The sequence below is a fragment of the Onychomys torridus genome, chromosome 12, assembly GCF_903995425.1.
Source record: "Onychomys torridus chromosome 12, mOncTor1.1, whole genome shotgun sequence".
In the NCBI taxonomy this organism is placed as follows: domain Eukaryota; kingdom Metazoa; phylum Chordata; class Mammalia; order Rodentia; family Cricetidae; genus Onychomys; species Onychomys torridus.
In genome coordinates this window covers 38,607,068-38,626,232 of record NC_050454.1, presented here as the reverse complement: position 1 = coordinate 38,626,232, position 19,165 = coordinate 38,607,068, and the positions used below count along the sequence as shown (strand labels likewise).

Genomic DNA, 19,165 nt, shown 5'->3' with positions numbered 1-19,165 from the left:
TGTGTTTACAGTATGTGTTGTTATTGTGTTTAGATTAACAATCTGGGTATTTGGGGGGGGGGGCTAACTCCATAATCACTGTATCTGTGACTCCTCCCTAACATCCCATTGTGCTCATGAGTTCTTCATTAGTTTATCTTGTTTTATGCCACATTAAAGTAGGAAGTACCAGATGCTCATGTTTTTCAGGACCTACTCTAGGGAGGTTTATAATATAGCTATAATTGATAACATCTTCAACTTACAGTTTCTGTGTTCTACATTATCTAAAATCCTGTCGAGAAGGAACAGCAAGACTAAATTCCTATGACATAGGTGAATGGGCAGTGCAAATATTTTGCCAATGAGTTTAATGTCACAGTCCACTGTAATTTGGAAAGAATGATTTAAAGAATAAAGGAATTAAAGGTTGTCTTTATATTCAGGTCAGCTGTTTTATTTGGTAAAAAAGCTAGCAAGACCAACTTCACTTAAACATCAATCTAGTTTCTACTTTGTTATTTTGAATTATTCTCATTTATTATAGTTTCCCAAATCATAAACATCCTTACTTTATTAAATTTGTAATTCTTCTTTGTGCTATCCCCTCCCCCAATTATTTACCATTATGACATTTTGGAATACCTTTTGCATGGCCATCTCTGATATATTCCGTACACTAGTATTAGAATATTTTGAAAATATCATTGAAGACAGAATTATTATTTTAGTTAAGGTAAAATTTGCATATATTAGCCTGGGTTTACTACAGAAAAATATGATTTAGACTTCTAGAATTTATCAGAAACAAAGTGATGTTTAAACTTGCCCATTCTTGTTTGCATTTTAATCTGCTGAAATAACTAACCATAGATTTTTCAGGAGAAAAGATCTACATAATGAATAGTGCACATCCTTTCATAGGAGATGTAGGATATATAAAACTCAAAGACCACCCCAATGGTTGCAACTTAAGCTCTTAGTTCATAACAGGAAGGGAAACAGTAGATATAGGTGATTCAAGAAAGGTAGAAAATGGATTTCCCCCCCACTGGAAACAAAGAAGAGACAATGACTTCCCTCCGGGTTCCTCTGGGCTTTACAGGTTCATTTTTCAGTAACATCTTCCTTTGTTAAAGGAAGCTCGTTACAAGAATTGGAGATCCAGTCTTTGGGAGATAAAAGATTTCCCTGAATTTGCTGTCCCTCCAGTGTTGTCAATAGGAATCCCAAAGCAGTATTTGTGGGCTGTCAATGTCTGAGGTGGCAAATCATAAACACATTCAAGTATCCCCTAAAGAAATACAAGGTAAAGGAGAAATGGAACCCATTCTACTGCTGAGCAAATGTAGTTTGAATCAAGGAAAAGACACTTCATATCTATGGACTAGCTTTGCAAAGGTTGTAACCTGCAGCATGTACAAAGAAGATGTGTGTGTGTGTGTGTGTGTGTGTGTGTGTGTGTGTGTGTGTCCCAGTAGTTGAAACATATCTTCATGTACACACAATGCCTGCCTATGCAAAAAGCAACATGCATGTATATATACAATAAACTTTTCAAATCTAAAACATTTCTGTTTCAGTAAAGTATTCTGTGTAATATTCGGCACACAGAAAAATCACTGGCTCATTTTAAGATCATTTGCCTTTACATATTTTAGGTTGGATATAACCTGCAATGTTTCCAAATGAACAAAAGGCATAATCAGTAAAACAAATAAGCATATTCATCTAATTAAATAATCTGAAAATCACTAATTCTAAATTATAGAAATTAACATGATATCTATATTGACTTTTAATGTGACTTACTAAGTTTTACTTTGAAGTTGGGAAAGATAATCTTTTTAAAAAGTTGTTTGTTTTAGAAAATATGCTATTGACCCAGATGGCATTGATAATAGATTAAATATGCAGCTGGAGCCAAAGATTTCTAAGTTATGTTCTGATTATGTCTCTTATTATGCTTCTGGCTAGGAAAAAATGTCAATACATCTCTTTTCTTTATTTAAAAGTCACATTTACCAAAATGAATGTACCAACTTTCTGGTGGTTGTAAATATTAATTATAAGCAGACCTAAAGGTAAAAATGCCAAGTAACTATTAAAAAAAAAAAACAACTAGGTAAGTCTTAGGGAAATATTCTTAGCCTATAGTACAATGCAGAATATCAGAACAAGAGCATAGGAGATGGGCATGAACAAGTAAAATGCTATTCTTTCCATACATGCAAATATGCAGCCAAACCATTGAAGATGTTAAAAAGTCACAACCTTGCAAATAAAGCACAAAATGAGTGACAGTATTACACTTTTCTCTATTATGACTTCACATTCTAAAACTACATTTTACATACCTGTGTTTATAATACAGTTTTCCCTCTTGAGAAAATAATTTTATAAATACTAACTGGGAAAGCTTACAGTAGAATTCATTAAAATTACATCAGTGGTAGCATAAATACAATTTAGTAAACCCACACACAGAGAAGCATAAGCATTCCCCTATGTGTGTGCACTTGTGTGCAATTATGCATATAAATGAGTTATATAAGATGGATAGATGTACAAGTCTGTTTCAATTTTTTTTATTGGTAAAATGACAGAGAAACTTGGACAGATTGGACAGAGGGATAAAAGAGAAAGGATTGTAGTAAATATACATTGGTATGAATAGACACATACATGGGCCCTAAGTAGTTTTAATATTAGTCATTAGTAATTATCTGACCAAAAGATGCACTTGAAGTAAAGCTTTGTGTGCAAATGATTAAGTAAAATGGTTTCTATGAGACCTGAGAATGAGAGCAGGACTGTGGAGGCAGATGTCAATCAAATTCATGATGATCAAGGAAATCTCTGCAGTTCTAAATAACTTGTCATAGAGCAATCTCTGCAAACCAAGAAGGTAGGCTTCCTTAGATGGTCTCATTTGATCTTTCATTCGAGAGTTTAGTGGCATCAGATAGGTGGCTGGAAAAAATAATTAGAAATACTCTCTTCTAGTTCTCTTTTAGTGGCTATAGTTGCCCAAGTTTAGAATCATAAAGAAAAGGTTCAGATTTAAGCCTTTAAAACAAAATGGATGGGGAGAACCAGAGTAAAGTTTATTTGGATGATCGGTTGCAACACAAATTATTATTAGACCGTTTTTTGCTCCTATAGCAAATACCTGAGGCCATGCAATTCATACAGGCCAAAAACTTACTTCTAGAAATGAAAGAGTTTGAGATCTAGTCTCAGAAAAAAAAAAAAAAAAAACTTGAGGTAGTCCTGGGCATCCAGTCGAGGCACATTATCCTGAGGATGCTTGATGGCTCTTGTTTGATATACTTTCTTTCTATAGACTTGCACTGTGCTAATGAGATAGGAGCGAAGCACTGGTATCTTCTACTTGCCCTTGGGGTCACTCATCCATTGTCCCAGTGTGTAGCTTCTGCCATCATTCTATCCATAATAATCTCCCATTAGAAGGTCACCTGCTTAGTTTCATCTGCTGAAATGCCTTTCATTCTTTACTACATGACTGGGCTGAAAATTCTTCAAGACTTTAAATTCTGTTTCCCTTTTGATTGTAAATTCTACTTCTATATCATTTATTTTTAAGAATTTAAAGTATGTAGCTAAAAGAATCTACAAAGAACCCTAAAATTTTATAGCTCATATATTTCTTGCACCAAATATTCACATTCATCTCTTCTTAAATTCTACTTTCTACATGCCATCGGCATGAGCATAATTCAGCCGAGTTCTTTGCTAGTTTATAATAAGAATGGCCTTTCCTTCAGTTTCCAATCCATTCTTCTTTTTTTCCTATTTATCAAAATGGCCTTTCTGTCTATATTCCCATCACAATTCAGAGCACAACCACCTAGGCAATCCCTCAGAGCCTTCAATCCTTTCCTATCTTTTCTTTTGTACATTCACTCAACTCCTTAATGTTATATTTACAGTATAGGTCTTTTCTTCCCCTATGTGTCCAAATTATTCCGTCCTCTAACGATCATAGAATTATTTCAACTGGACTTCCATGTTTGAAGTACTCATCCTAGTTTATTTTAGGATAGGTATATCAGAATTCTAAGAGCCTAGTTAATACCTCTAAGATGGTATCTAAATGCTGCAGCTTTCTGAGTGAAGATACTCCATGATGGAAGAATGGTAGCAAAGGAAGCGAGCATTGAACATGCCCTTTGGTCCCAGCACTAAGGCTTTGCATAGCTTGCTATGTTAAGTCAGTCCCCACATCAAGGAAAGATTCCATTGCTGCCTAGGGGACCAGCCTCCAGCAGCTTAAGACTCAATGGGAATTCATGGAGTAGGCCGACTGACTTTTTTATCTAAGGAGGTTAAGGGAAAAAGATACTTGCACACTCTCTTGTTTTCTTTGAACCTTTTCTATAGTCTTCTTTTGCATTCTCTATTCTTTATTTTCCTGGTGATTTCCTTCTCTCATTCTTGATGTTTCCCTTCTAACCTTACCATTCTTGATGTTTTCCTTCTAACCTTCCTGCTGTTTATGTTTCCCTTCTAACTCAGCTAAAATCTCCTTTATTCTCTCCCCCTTATAGCTTTATATCCCAGCAAAATCTCTCAGGCAGTATAAAAATTACAATGTGGTTACACTCTGTTTTTCAAGTGAATAATTACAATGAACACAAGTAAGAAACAGCATGTTTTCCATAGTCCTTACATAATTAAACATTTTACATGCTACAGGTAAAAAACAAATTATCCCAAGAACCCATGTACATTTGCACCCAAGCAACTGGTTATAGATTAAGAGTATGTAAGCAAGCAAGATACTCTTTTACTGGTAGGCTGAATTTTGCAATTACAAAAACACAGGCCAATAACTTTATTAATTTTCTCAAAAGGTAGTATTATAAGAAAATCTTAAAATAATCATAAATCTGAACTTTTATATATAAAAAAATCATTCAAAAATCATATCATTTGTTCTTATCCCCTGACCTTAAAGAGTTCCACATTCAACTACGTGCCTTTCTAAAAGCTCAGATTGTCTTCTTGGGATTTTTCACCTCAAAGCTATTTGACAAAAACTTCTGAGTATAACTTTAAGTTATTTTCAGAGCTTTGTTTCAGCTATAATGTACCCAGAAACCTGTGAACACATCTTCCAACACTAAGATTACAAAAAATTTAAACTAGCTAGCCTAATGAGATTCAATTGTTTTTCTTAATCATTACCTAAGCCACAGTCTATATAGTAGAAATTCATGTGTTCTACATGTGTGATACTTCCTTGTTTATACGTTTAATCACCAAAGCTCTATTTAAATTAACATTATTATTGATTAGACAGTACAGCTTAGGAAGAAATCATCATCATAATAGTCCACAGGTAAAAATTCCATGAGATAAACACACTACATTACAGACAGTGAGGATCTCCTCACACCCATTCACACCATGCCAAACACCAGGGAAAGATGCAGAGGCAAATGTGTAAACACACAGCAGAAGCAAAAGACATTCTGGAATCTGTGGTCTCAGGGCCATGCTATTCGAGATTCACCCATCAGAGATTTTCCTCCTGGTGATCTGACACCTGAACTTCCATTGCCATCTGCTGTTCCTCTGACATAGCCACTAGCAAGATTCCATTCTGCTGACCACAAGAAGTATCTTTCCTTTACTATGCCTCCAATAATACTGCATGGCCAACATTAAAACCATAGAATTCTTCTATTGTCTTTGCTTATCACTTTTCCTATTTCGCTCACGTTAGCCCTCCCATACAACACCCCACACATGTCTGTTGCACCCTCACCTCTATTCTCCTCTCTTTTTCTTGATTTTTTTCTGCCCCAGGTACTTCTTTCTTACATATGTATTCTTGCTTGCCTTAGTGCACTTGGCGTGTTATAATCCATTGCTATAAACTATATGGCTTATAAACAACTGGAATATGTTTTGGAAAATGTTTGGAGACAGAAGTCCAGGATTTGCAGACTGAGTGTATTATGGGGCTTGCTCTCTGCTTCATAGGCAGTCACCTTTTCCCCATCACAGAGGGACAAGGTAGCTCTCTGAAACCATTTTAATAAGGGCACAAGTGTCATGTATGAGGTCTCTACCTGCATAACCTGATAATTTCCCTCAGATATCACATCCTATTACCAGCAACTTGAGGTTATTGTTTCAACGTATTTCAACAGTCAGGTTATGCTTTAAAATCAGTACCTATCAAAAATAGCCTTAGAGTTATTTGTATGTTTATCTGATGCTCCTAAATCATTAATGAAATTTTAGCTCATTTGGTTTACAACCCTCAACTCTAATCAGAGTGTTTTCTTTTCTGTCACATTATAGCTGAATTTCAAAAATGGTCTTTTTGTTTAGAACTCATTTATTAGAAATTGAGAAAACAATCACTGTAAAATTACATCTAACAATTTAAAAAAATGAAAGAGAATGTGTATGCCTTTCAATAGCATTCTGCTTTTTTATGTTCATAAGCAAGACTCATACACAAATGTCCATAACCTGAGAAGGTCCTGTTGATAATGAGAATGAAAGTACACAAGGGGAGAGATTATTTTCTGTATTGTTATATCCCCACCACAAAGACAAACATGTAGACAATAGACAATAACTGCTGATCATTTATATACCAGGTACTTTGAAGTGTTTGGATATATTTAATAATTAATCATATTAACAACCATCTGAAATAAATATCATTACTTTTATCACTTAACAAATGAAGGACCAATTCACAAGGAGACTGAATAACTTCATCATATCCAGCAGGTGGCTGGTATGGCTGGCCAGGTTCTTCTCCATCACAATAGACACTTAGAAACATTCAGGCTTTTGCTGATACCGATTTTGTAGCTTCCCTGAGGCCAAAGGCTGATTACTCTCTGTTGCCCTTTTTCATCCACAAAAAATGGCAGCAATAAAAGATGCCTGTGTCACCAGGGTGTTATACAGCTCCACTAATTACCAACTGGTAGCTCATCTTGAAAACATGAATCCCCTACAACAGTTCATTATTCTTACATTCAGTATTTAAAGACAATGACTGGGAAATTATTTTCAGGAAGTACTCTTGTTAATTTTGACCAGTCAGCAGGTCTTTCGCTGTGTTTAGGAAACCTCATTGTGAGAAAGGAAACATTTCTCATACCCAGATGATCAATAAGTGTCTGCATACAGTATTATAAGAAAGTAACTGTTCCTTCTCATTCAAACACAGAAAAGCTTTTTAAGAACATTAATTAAACATATATAATTTCATAACCTTGAGAACAATATTATGGAGAGGTGAAAGAAAGACTTGCAGAAAGTTCATTACGGGAACTATTTTTAGTATAATCAAGAGTGACTTGATGGCCTCTTTTGAGCTGGGGTGGGGGGGGAGAGAGCAGACAATCTTGAAGGTCAGGCCTTAGGCCTATTATGAAAGCCATATACAGCCCAGCATCACACTCCACATGATACCTGCTTTTTCCTTTCTGCTTATTTTAATTTCTCTAGGTAATTTTTTGCATAAGTGAACAATGAATAAATAATCCCTTGTTTTTCTAAAGATATGTAATTGGCCTCTGTTTCCTGGCCCTCAGGGTTGGGCTCCCTCTCATGGTATGGGTCTCAGGCTGGACCAGTCATGGATTGGCCACTCCCATAATTTCTGAGTCACCTTTACCCCAGAATACCTTGTAGGCAGGTCAAATTGTAGGTCAAAGGCTTTGTGGCTGTGTTGGTGTCCCAATCCCTCCACTAGAAATCTTACCTGGTTACAGAAGATGTCCAGATCAGGCTCCATAGCCCCTATTACTAAGAGTCTTCACTAGAGTACCCTCCTAGATTCCTGGAGTTTCCATTGTAATAGATTTCTATATATTCCCAGAAATGTCCCATGATTCCAGTTGTCTCTCCCTCCATCCTTCCTGTACCTGAAGCCCTTTAACCTGTCTACCCAGTATGTCTATTCTAAGAACCCATACCAGGAAGATTCATGTCCCCGTCCCCCCTACCCCCCAACCCCCCCCCACTCCATCCCTGCCTGCACACACCTTTTGAGCCCTTCTTGTTACTTAGTTTCTCTGGGTCTGTGGATTGTAGCATGGTTATCCTTTACAGCTAATATCCTCTTATAAGTGAGTACATACTGTGTTTGCCTTTCTGGGTGTGGGTTACCTCACTCAGGATGATTATTTCTAGTTCCATCCATTTGCCTGCAAATTTTATGATGTCATTTTTTTTTTTTACAACTGAGTAATACTCCATTGTATCAAATGTACCACATTTTCTTCATTAATTCTTAGGCTGAGGGAACACCGAGATTGTTTCCAGATTGAAGCTATTATGAATATGCTTGCTATGAACATAGCTGTGCAAGAGTCCTTGTGGTATGGTTGAACATTCTTTGGGTATACGCCCAAGAGTGGTATAGCTGGGTTTTAAGGTAGATTTGGAAATATTGATTTCCAAAGTGGCTGTACAAGTTTGTATGCCCACCAGCAGTGGAGGAGAGTTCCCCTTGCTCCACATCCTCTCCGGCATGAGCTGTCACTTGTGTTTTCAATCTTAGCCATTCTGACAAGTTTAAGATGGAACTTCAGAGTCATTTTGATTTGCATTTCCCTGATGGCTAACAATGTTGAACATTTCTTTAAGTGCTTTTCAACCATTTGAGATTCCTCAGTTTAGAATTCTCTATTTAGATCTGTGCCACATTTTTAATTGGATTATTTGGTTTGTTAAAGTCAAGTTTCTTAAGTTCTTTATATATTTTGGAAATTGGCCTCTGCTGGATGTGGGGTCAATGAGATGCTTTCCCATTCTGTGGGCTGCCATATTTTTCCTATTGAAAGTGCCCTTTGCCTTACAGAAGCTTTTCAGTTTCATGAGGTCCCATGTATATCACCAAAGATGACAGGCAAAAAAAAGTCAATGGAATGATTACTAATATATTCTGCTAAACGCCTAGATTGGTGCCTAGCCCAAATGTCTTATTGTCATCAAAGAGGCTTCATTGAGCAACTCTAGGAAATAGAATCAGAGACCCACAGACAAACATTAGGTGGATCTCATAGAATCCTAAAGAAGAGGAGGAAGAAAAATTGTAGGATCCAGAAGGTTGAATGATAACAACAAAAAATCCCACAGAATCAGCTAACTGGGGCTCACAGGGGCTCTCAGAGACTAAGCAAACAACGAGGGAGCCTGCAGGGGACTGACATTGGCCCTCTACATATATGTTATAGTGTATAGCTGAGTCTTCTTGTGGAACTACTTGCAGTGGAAGCAGGGGATATTTCTAACTCCTTTGTCTGCTTTTGGACCGTTTTCTTCATATTGGGTTCTCTTTCATACAGGATCATCTTGTCCAGCCTTAATTCAAGAGGAGGTGCATAGTCTTACTACAACTTGATATTCCATGTTTGGTTGATATCCATGAGAGGCCTGCCCTATTCTGGAGAGAAATGGAGGAGTGTATGGGGGTGTGTGGTGGAGGAGGAGATGGGAGGAGAGGAGGCTGGGAAAACTGCAGTCGAGATGCAAATAATAATAACAACAACAATAATAATAATTAATGATGAGAATAAATCTATTCTTTCATTACCTAGAGACAAGCAGTAACCACAAAAATGATATATAATCAGTAAGTATACATCATCACTTTTGTAAAATTAAATGAAGCAGTTCTTATTCTTATGATTTAAGGACAGAAGCACAGTCCTTTTCCTCTCCATCATCCTTTTTCTCTAGCCACCTACCTCATTTATTTTGTGAATGTAAGTTTGTATTTAAGCCAAAGTGTGACTATCGTACAAGGATTTAAGAAAAGCAGCACTGTATAAAGATAAAATAGAAGTCCTTATTCATGTAGGGCTCTGGTTGAAATGAAGATTATGATTCATCTGGTTTGGCAGATTAGTGTGGGAAAATAGAATGAGATTTTGCATTTTCAAAGTCACAGGTGGATCCTACATACTGGCCTATGTAGCCTGCTTGAAGTTGTATACCTCTCGAGAATTTACCTCCCTATTGCCTCATTTCATTAAGTATGGATAAAGGGAAAATAGTCACAACCCTTTGGGCATACACACCAACTTATATAGCTGTATTTAGTGACTAAGACCACTATAGTATTACATAATTTAAACGAGATCAGAACCAGTGTGTAAAGTAGGATAAATGTGGCCCCAAATCAATTTCAGATACAACTTAGTGTTTCTGATAAAATCAGATTTCTTGAGCTGGTAAATAGTCTTTACATTATTTTTTTCTGTCATTATATCTTACTTGTTACAATGTCCACTGCAGAGAAATTGGATATGAGCATTTGGTACGAATTAAAATAACATTACCTGAAAGAAAATGAACACCAAAGGGAACACACTAATACAAACACTCATTGTAGAAGTTCCAGATCAAATTTCCATGTTGTGTAGAAAACATCACACACTCCATGGAGCCCTGTCAGGCTTAGTGGGCCAGGGAGTCCCTGTGGTGCCTAGAACAGAGAATATCATGGTAACAAGACTGCAGCTGATGCCCAGGACTACAGCCACGGCAGCATCTGTCTAGTGTGAACATCGCAGGACAGAAACTGAAAAGACATGGGTACGATTTCATTATGGCTGGAGACAGTGTACACATAAACAATAAAACTTTTGGGCAGTTGTTCTAGGTTTAAAATCTCTCCTATTTTAAAAAGTGATACCATCATTAGTTTGAGAAACTAACTTTTAAAAACGAAAAATTATACTCTATAATTTGTATGTTAAAGACTTGGTTCATCCAAAACATGGAAAACCAAAACTAATTAAAGCAAGTACTCAGGAAAAATTTCATTACCACTTTAAAATATGTGTTAGGAGAAATTAATTATGTTTGCTTCCTAGTGGTGTGCTTGTGGCTGTGACTTCTATAACAAAAGATGGGAAGTCAGAGGCATTTCTCAAATGCCCTGGATGCTTATTTTAAGATCTAAACAGACTGATATCTAAATTTATAGGCAAAACTAAAGATTGCAAACATAATGAAAACCAAATTGTATCTTCTGCTTTCCTACAAGAATAAATTAATATAATATCTACTGTAGCAAGGAAGGCAGTATGGGTGGCCCAGAGTCATAGAATAGCAGATTTCTTGTAAACAACTACATAGGATATGTATTAATCACACATCAACTAATTTGCTATATCTCGCCCTCTTCAAAAACTACATATGACACATAATAATGTAATAATCAGTTCTTTTCATATCTCTAGACGTATACTTTGTAAATTACTTCTCATCACTTCCATGAGTTCTGGGTTCTGTTTTGTTTGTTGATTGATGGGGTTAAAATAAAACAAGTCATTTTCTAATTCTGACATTCCATTCCTTCACAACTTTATTATTTGTATTATGTATTCTTTGGCCATATGCTGGGATAGGAAACAAGAAAAAGAAAAAATAAGATAATCAACAATTTTAATGAATACATGAGAAAATTTAAAAGTCCAATTAAAGAGAATTACATTAAAAATAAGGTTAAAGGACTAACTCAGTTTTCTCTACAATTTAATAGCCTACATATTTTTCCACAACACTTTAGGAAAATAAAAAATATAAGGCTACCTAAAATTATGAGTTATTGACTTGAATTTTCACTTCCTCTTGAAGATTCCTTTTGTATGAGAAGGCAAAAACAATGCAGTCCCAGCCTGGGTTTGAAGAGCAAAGCTTTAATGACTATGGTAGATTTGCCAGTGGTTGTGAATGACAGGGAGAATACTGTAAATATTCATATGAAGTTTTACACTAATGTACACCAGAAATCATATTTTGTAAAAATCAGTTTCATAAGGTTGCAAAAATTGTGTGTTTCCTATTTCATTTCCATTCTTCAGAACATTTGTTCTAAGGAATAACAAGATCACAAATAAGAACTACACAAATGTCGAACAAATTTCCAATCTACAGTAGGAAAATGTAAACAAATCTTTTAGAGGAAGAGGTTTTCTGTTGGTTTACTATAATATAATCACAAATTTAAGTTGTAGTCTTCAAATAATTTATGGAAATATAATGTTGTTTTGGGAAGTCAAATATATCTTTGTGTTCTAAAGTAGGATAAAGGCTACTACGTATTATTAGTTTTAGACTTTTTATATGAATATAAAAGTGTACCTATCTAGACCAGTGTTTCTCAACCTGTGTGTTGAGACCCCCTCATGGGGAGGTCAACTGACCCTTTCAAAAGGATCACATATCTAATATCCTACATATCAGACATTTACAACTGGAAACAGTAGCAAATTTATAGTTATGAAAAGAAACAAAAATAATTTTATGGTTGGTGGTCACCACGACATGAGGAACTATATTACAGGATCACAGCATTAGGAAGGTGGAAACCACTGATCTAGATTGTGTTACCTAATGCTTAGAAGCTTTTTGTTGTTGCTGTTGTTGTTGTTGTTGCTGCTGCTGTTGTTGTTGTTTTAAGTTTTCTTCTATTTGTACGAGTACTTTGTCTACATGTGTGCCTGTGTACCACTTGTGTGTCTGGTGTCAGTGCAGGCCACGGATGGAGTTGGATTCTCTGGAACTGGAGTTCTAGAGGCTGGTGAGTCGCCCTATGGGTGCTATGAACTGAACACAAAACCTCTGGAAGAGCTACCAGTGCTTTTCACAACTGTGCTGTCCTGCCATCAAACATTGCCTTACTGGGCTTACTAAAAACATGGTCTAGTTAGAAAGATTGATTCACTTCAACTGCAGTTGAAAGTATAGCAATGCTTTTGCTTGTTGAGAGTCAATACTGTGTGTGTTAGAAGTGAAAGTATACTTACAAGTTCAGTAATTCATTCTCTGATCCTCTGTTGCACCTCTCATCAATTGAGTACTTAGTATGTAAATCTATATGCTGAACAGAGAAACATTTCATGAGTTTAAAACCTATGATTGTATGAAAACCACCTGAAGCTTTGAGAGAATTCCTTTAAGGGGTAATGTAGCTATTCCCAGAGTTGCACTATCGAACTCTATTTTTCTCCACTAATTCCTTAAAGAATTATAGCAGATAAAATGGACCATGAAAAAGTCATGTATAGTAGCATATTCTCTTGGTAGCCAATGATAAATGCAAAGGGGTTTCCACATTGGAACACCCTTTTGCAATAAATGCTTTGGTGAAAGGTCCATGAGGAGTGTGAGTATATATGCTTGTAGGGGTGTGGGGATTATGTGGAGGGGGTGCATATGTATATATCTGGGGTGCGTGAATGTGATGTATATGTTTTATGTGTTTAAACTACAGTTTAAGTAAGTTTAAGTAATGTTCATATCTTTTAAAAATTCCATTCTGTAATGAAAATATCTTTGAAGAAATATGTGAATTGCTCTATGTCCATCCTGTCTGAGTTGATTCGTAGATTTCACCTGTATAAGGAAATCTGTTGCCTAGTGTTTGTAGCATACTTGAAGTTAGGAATCTTGTCATGTTGGAACAGAGAAAGTCTTGTTCACTCCAGTGCCAATGCCCATCCCCTCCCATCCCATTCCCATCTTTCTTTCTCTGGGTAAATTACAGAGAAAAATAATTAAAACAAGGTAAGACTAAAATATTTGAATGTTTCTAATCTAGGAAATTACTTTGCTGATCTTGAGTGAAGTTGGATGATTACATTAGGTGTTAAAATGTAAACTGAATCATGACAAAGTCAAAATAATACTACGACTTCCTGAGGGCAATTCATCTGTATTAACTCATTTTGGGACACGTTACTTAGCTGCTCGCTAAATGAATGACATTTATGGAGTTCATGATTACCACTAGACTTCAACACCTAACTGGCAACAATAAGTAAATGTTAGATACTGATGGAACATACAAAGTGGCTTTAGTCACTATTCTTTTGCATTTTATTTACTATTTGATGTTCCTTTCATTGATTCACATTGACATTTATGAAATGAAGCAATGGACACATATAAACAGAAATGATTTTAAATTATAAACCAATTAAAAAATTTACTAGCTAGTTCAATGACCTATACTTGCAGATGTTTGATAAGCCTTTAAAACACTTTTGCTTAAACTTCTAGCAGCCAACATGAAAGTGGACATATTATATTATTTTTAAATATCTTTTTAACTCCTTGACAATCAGAGACAACAATTCTTTAATCACATGGACCTGGCCTGAAATTCTGATTTTTTTTTTTTTTTTTTTTTTTTTGCTTTACCAGGTGACAAAGGTTTTAGTTTCCCAAACCTTAAATTTCTCACTTGTTAAGAAAAGACAGTACAGCAACTATAAAAGCTATTTATGTGGAATGAATTTAATGAACGTTTTAAGTATGAATCTTTGTATTTACAGGCTATTATGTCTGGATAAAGTATGTATATAGTGTTCATACTTATCTAATATTGGTATTAGTATCAGTATCAACACTAGCTTGATTACCATCCCCCTAGGGACTCTATAAATTTTTATTTCTCACACAGAATGTTGGTTACCAAAGCTACAAGCAGGATCATCAAGAGATTTATTGCTCTTCTTTAGATGATGTGGAATCAAGCCTTTGGGTTTAAAGAGAGTCACTAGTCTGTAAAGTAGCTACAGGAACACTGAACAACTAATTCAGCCTATAACATGATGTTATTTTCTTTAAAGGACATTTAACATTAATATGTTATGACGTTTAAATTTAAAATTAACAATCTTCATTAAAATATGAATTAACACTTAAAATCTGTAAGACAGTTGACATTTAGATAAAACAAAAATATTCTCACTAATTATATATAAATAAACGTGCAACTCTGTAAATGTAAACATGAAAAATAATTTCATTATCATTCAACTTTCACCTGTAGATTAAATATACTAATAACAACATGGACTGTATTTTCATTTTGAATACTCATTCTTCCTTTTAAGATTTTAGCCTAGGAGAACAGTTTACAAAATATGAAATTATCTTCAACAATTGTTTTTGCAATTATTTCAGACTTTGGTGAGAGATTCATCTAACTTTTCTTCTCTACCTTCTTGATTCTCCTTTCTCTGTCTTTGTCTATGTTTTGCAAAGGGAGGTATGCAGAGCATATGTGACAGGCAAGCATTGCCCTCTCTTCTCCATCACTGTAATCTGCCTGGCTCTCCAGTGAAGGGTCTGTGGAAGTACAGACATCTTAAAAATGGTCAGTATTCCCAAGGTTTCAAACAGCCAGCTCATGCATTAAGGACAGATCCTGGTCCCACAGACTGGATGCCTCCCAAACAGATCAAGCTATTCAATGGTCTCACTTATCCAGAGGGCCTGATCCAGCTGGGGGCTCCACAGCCTTTGGTTCATAATTCACACATGGACACTTTGCTCAGTCTGGAAGGAGGTGACAGGACCTGCCTGTACTGAATCTACCAGGTTTAAATGAATCCCCAGGGGTGCCTTGATCCTGGAGGAGATGGGAATGGAGGGGAGGGGCTGGGGGGAATGTGGGGGTGGGGCAGGAAGGGGGAGGACAGGGGAACCCATGGCTGATGTCTAAAATTTAAAACACATAATAATAAAGAAAAAATTATTTATTAAAAAAATGGTCAGTATTTCAAAAAATGATCAAGTATTTACTTTACAAAAGATACTCCTGAATTGAGAATATAAGAACCTTTTTTACAATTATACAAAAGAATTATACAAAAAAAACTCTAACATGCATGTGTGTGCATGAATGTGTATGCATACATGTGTATGTAAGCTAAACCCATGAATATTGGAAGCCTGTGTGCTACAAACATCTTGGATTTCTAAATATTGAGTCATGTCATTTAAATAAAACATGTGGGATGATTTCAACCTCTAAAATAAGTGAAATAATCAAATCAAATTTCAAGCTAGCAATTAATGCTACTTTTTATAAAAGTTAAACATAAAACCTTGTACCTGGGGTCATAGATTCAGCTCTAAAGATTTATTTCACCCTGGATCTTGCAAAGCCTTAATATATTTTAATAATTAAAGTACACTGGATTCCATGAAAGCACAATACCCTATTTTTATACATGGTTCAAGTCAACTTTGTTAATATGAGTCTTCTCTCTATCTACAATTATTCACAAATAATACACATATTTAGGAGAAGAGTAGATATTATATAAACAATAAGATAAATAAATTCCTAAATATGATTTTATAAGCCAAAATATATACCCTCTCAGAACCATTTAAAAATAATGCATTTGCTATTTTAGCAGATCAATAACCTGCTATTATATCAAAAGCAAGTAAGTGGTTTGCACACACACACACATATATGGAGAAATTGGTAGATCAATGTGTCACATCATAGTACAAGAGTAACCAAAAGATCAGAGCATGAATATGTACATGTGTATCTATGAGACAGAGGAAAAGAAACGTAGTGATAGAGAAAAGATAGGAGAAACAAAAGAGAGAAAGAAGACACATAGGTATTTAAATTCTGACTCTTGCTTTCTCTTCCCATATGTATGTTTCACTCTCTCCCTCTCTCTTCCTCTCTTTCTTCATATATTCCTACATATGTATTTGGAAAAGAACATTAAAAAAGATCATTCCCAAAAACATTCTTATCTAGGAATGTTTTATCCAATATACTTAAATACATCTTAATGTTTTTAATTTAAATACAATTAACAATTTGTCACTTTGTCCTTTTCCTTTTATCCCTCTGACCTCTCTCAGCTACAGATACCCTCCCTGGAACCCCTCCCATGCTCCCTGAATCTCAAGTTGATAGCATCACTTTCTTTCATTATCACTGTTATGTACACACACACACACACACACACACACACACACACACACACACACAGCCTGCAGAGCAACATGGCCAGCATTGTAACCATATACACATCAAATACATATTAATAAAAACTACTGAACATAGAGCCCTGTGTTGTGGTTGCTGTGACCAGTTTTCTGATCCCTGTATATTATTTGCTTCATCTTTCCTAATGGTTAATCAGCACATGCTTTCATAAAACAAGTTTCCTTTAGAAAATGTCTTACTTTCCTAATATAGAGAGGTACTTAACATCTTCAAAAGATGCATCAGACCTTCAAAATGTAGGGACAGAATAATTACTACGAAATTCTCTGGGCATTAAACTATTAAAGCAAAACTCTTTCAGCCTTTCCCGAACAGTGAGTGGTGTGTAGTAAGTTCTTCATTTCCCAGCTCTACCGTAATTATCCTCATTCCTCAGAGGGGAGACTTAAGTATCTTAGATTCTCAAATGAGGAGGAAAAAAACTAAATCTGTATTCTATTGCAAATAAGTAGAGATAATTATGAAGCTTCTTTGGCCAAATACAATTTTTGCCTTGAAGAGTAAAGCTAAGTCCCTTGCAATAGCCATTATTAATGATGCTCATATAATTACTATTTGGAAAAAAAAAAAGTAGATCTGCCTAGGAAAATCAATTATAAACCACCAAATGTTCTTTGGACTTCTCAAAGAAGTTCTGTGCCTAGTGTCCCTCACTGACCTCTCCAGTAAGAGACTGGTTGCCTATGCTCCTAATGGTTGCATTCAGTTACTTAGAGGGGTTTCTAAGCATTTGCATTTCATATTAAAATGTCCAGAGAGTATTTCCTGATTATCTGCCTTGCAGCACTGAAGGGTCACTATGGAGAAAATAGTCATCTGATGTGCTTTTCTTTAAAAAAATGAAGAAGGAGGAGGAGGAGGAGGAGGAGGAGGAGGAGGAGGAGGAGGAAAGGAAGGAAAGGAAGGAAGGAAGGAAGGAAGGAAGGAAGGAAGGAAGGAAGGAAGGAAGGAAGGAAGGAGGAAAGAGAGAGAGAGAGAAAGAAAGAAAGAAAGAAAGAAAGAAAGAAAGAAAGAAAGAAAAGAAAAAAAAGGAATCGAGTCTTCTACCATTAATGTCACTTGTCATAAAAACATGATACAATGACTTTTCTACCACTGAAAAGCTACAGGGAAAATAATCATTTTAATAGTCTAATGGAAACCAACCAGTTTGGGTGGCTGCATTTGTCAAGACTTGTTTTTTAACTCAAACACTCCGCTTTTCTTAACATTATTCTTCTAATCTCAGTTGATGAACATCCTATTATAATCATCCAACATTAATTAGTCTCCAAATGTGGAGTGCTTTTTAATCATCTTGTCTTAGCCTTTGACACCTTCACATTGCCAAAACTGCCTAAAAGGAGTTAAATTGAAGGCAAATGTAAACTACAGAAAGACTTCATGAAACTGCAAATAAAATAAAATTAAATTAAATTTAAAAAATCCCCAGTGCTATTCATGTTGAGGACAGGATATGTATGTGTTAAGGAACAGACACTAACATGAATGGACACTGTAAGATGGCCACCTGTTGTGGAATATGTCTTTAACTAGGCAATGATGTGTTACATTTGCTTATATTGCATTTGCGTTTAACAATGTAAAGTTGTGTTGCATTTGCATTAATTAATTAAATTAACCTGGGCTCATAGAGGGAGGGTTAGCAACTAGTTCACAGTAAGTGTCAGTGAAGAGCATATTGTGGGTGTATTAGTTGGGGTGGTGTAAAGGGAGAGAGGCTTCTGAAGACACCAGCAAAGAAAGTTAGCCAGTTGCTACTCTAATTCTCTGAGCTCGCAGGTTTTCGCCGTAGCCAGTGAATCTCAGTTTTATTAGAATAATAGAGATTTAATTAAAGCTACCTTTAGCAGCAGCAACAGAGCCATTGTCTGGGGAAACAGAAATCCCCACCCCCAGGCTACAGCTTGAGCAGCCAGGCCATGAGTAGTTTAAAGCACAGCTACTGTGAGGTAAAACAGCAGCCACCAACTTCTCCATATACATCACACCAGGTTTTGTTTGAATTTGTTTTCATGCATTTTTATTTTATTATTTTGTTTTTTCTTTGTCTTTTTATTTATTCTATGTGTCATTTTTACATCATGTATTTTGATCCCGTTCATTACCCTATCACTTCACACCTGCTCTCTAACCATGCATGACCCCACCCTCCCCCCAAAAAAATTTTAAGAGAAAAGAGGAAAAAGATGAAAGGGATTACAAATCTTTTCATGGAAACTGCATTGTGGTACCATGAGTCACAAAGTAAATACCTTTGTCCATACATCTTTACTTGTAAGTGTTCATCTGGCTCAATGCATCTGGTTTCTACTACACTATAGATGCTGGGCTCTCACT

At 35.7% G+C, this 19,165-nt stretch overlaps 1 protein-coding gene across 1 annotated transcript in view; it reads left to right on the top strand.

Annotated features, from left to right (window-relative positions):
* Epha6 (EPH receptor A6) overlaps positions 1 to 19,165 on the top strand; it is a 956,551-nt gene that overhangs the window by 546,021 nt on the left and 391,365 nt on the right. The window lies entirely within an intron of this gene.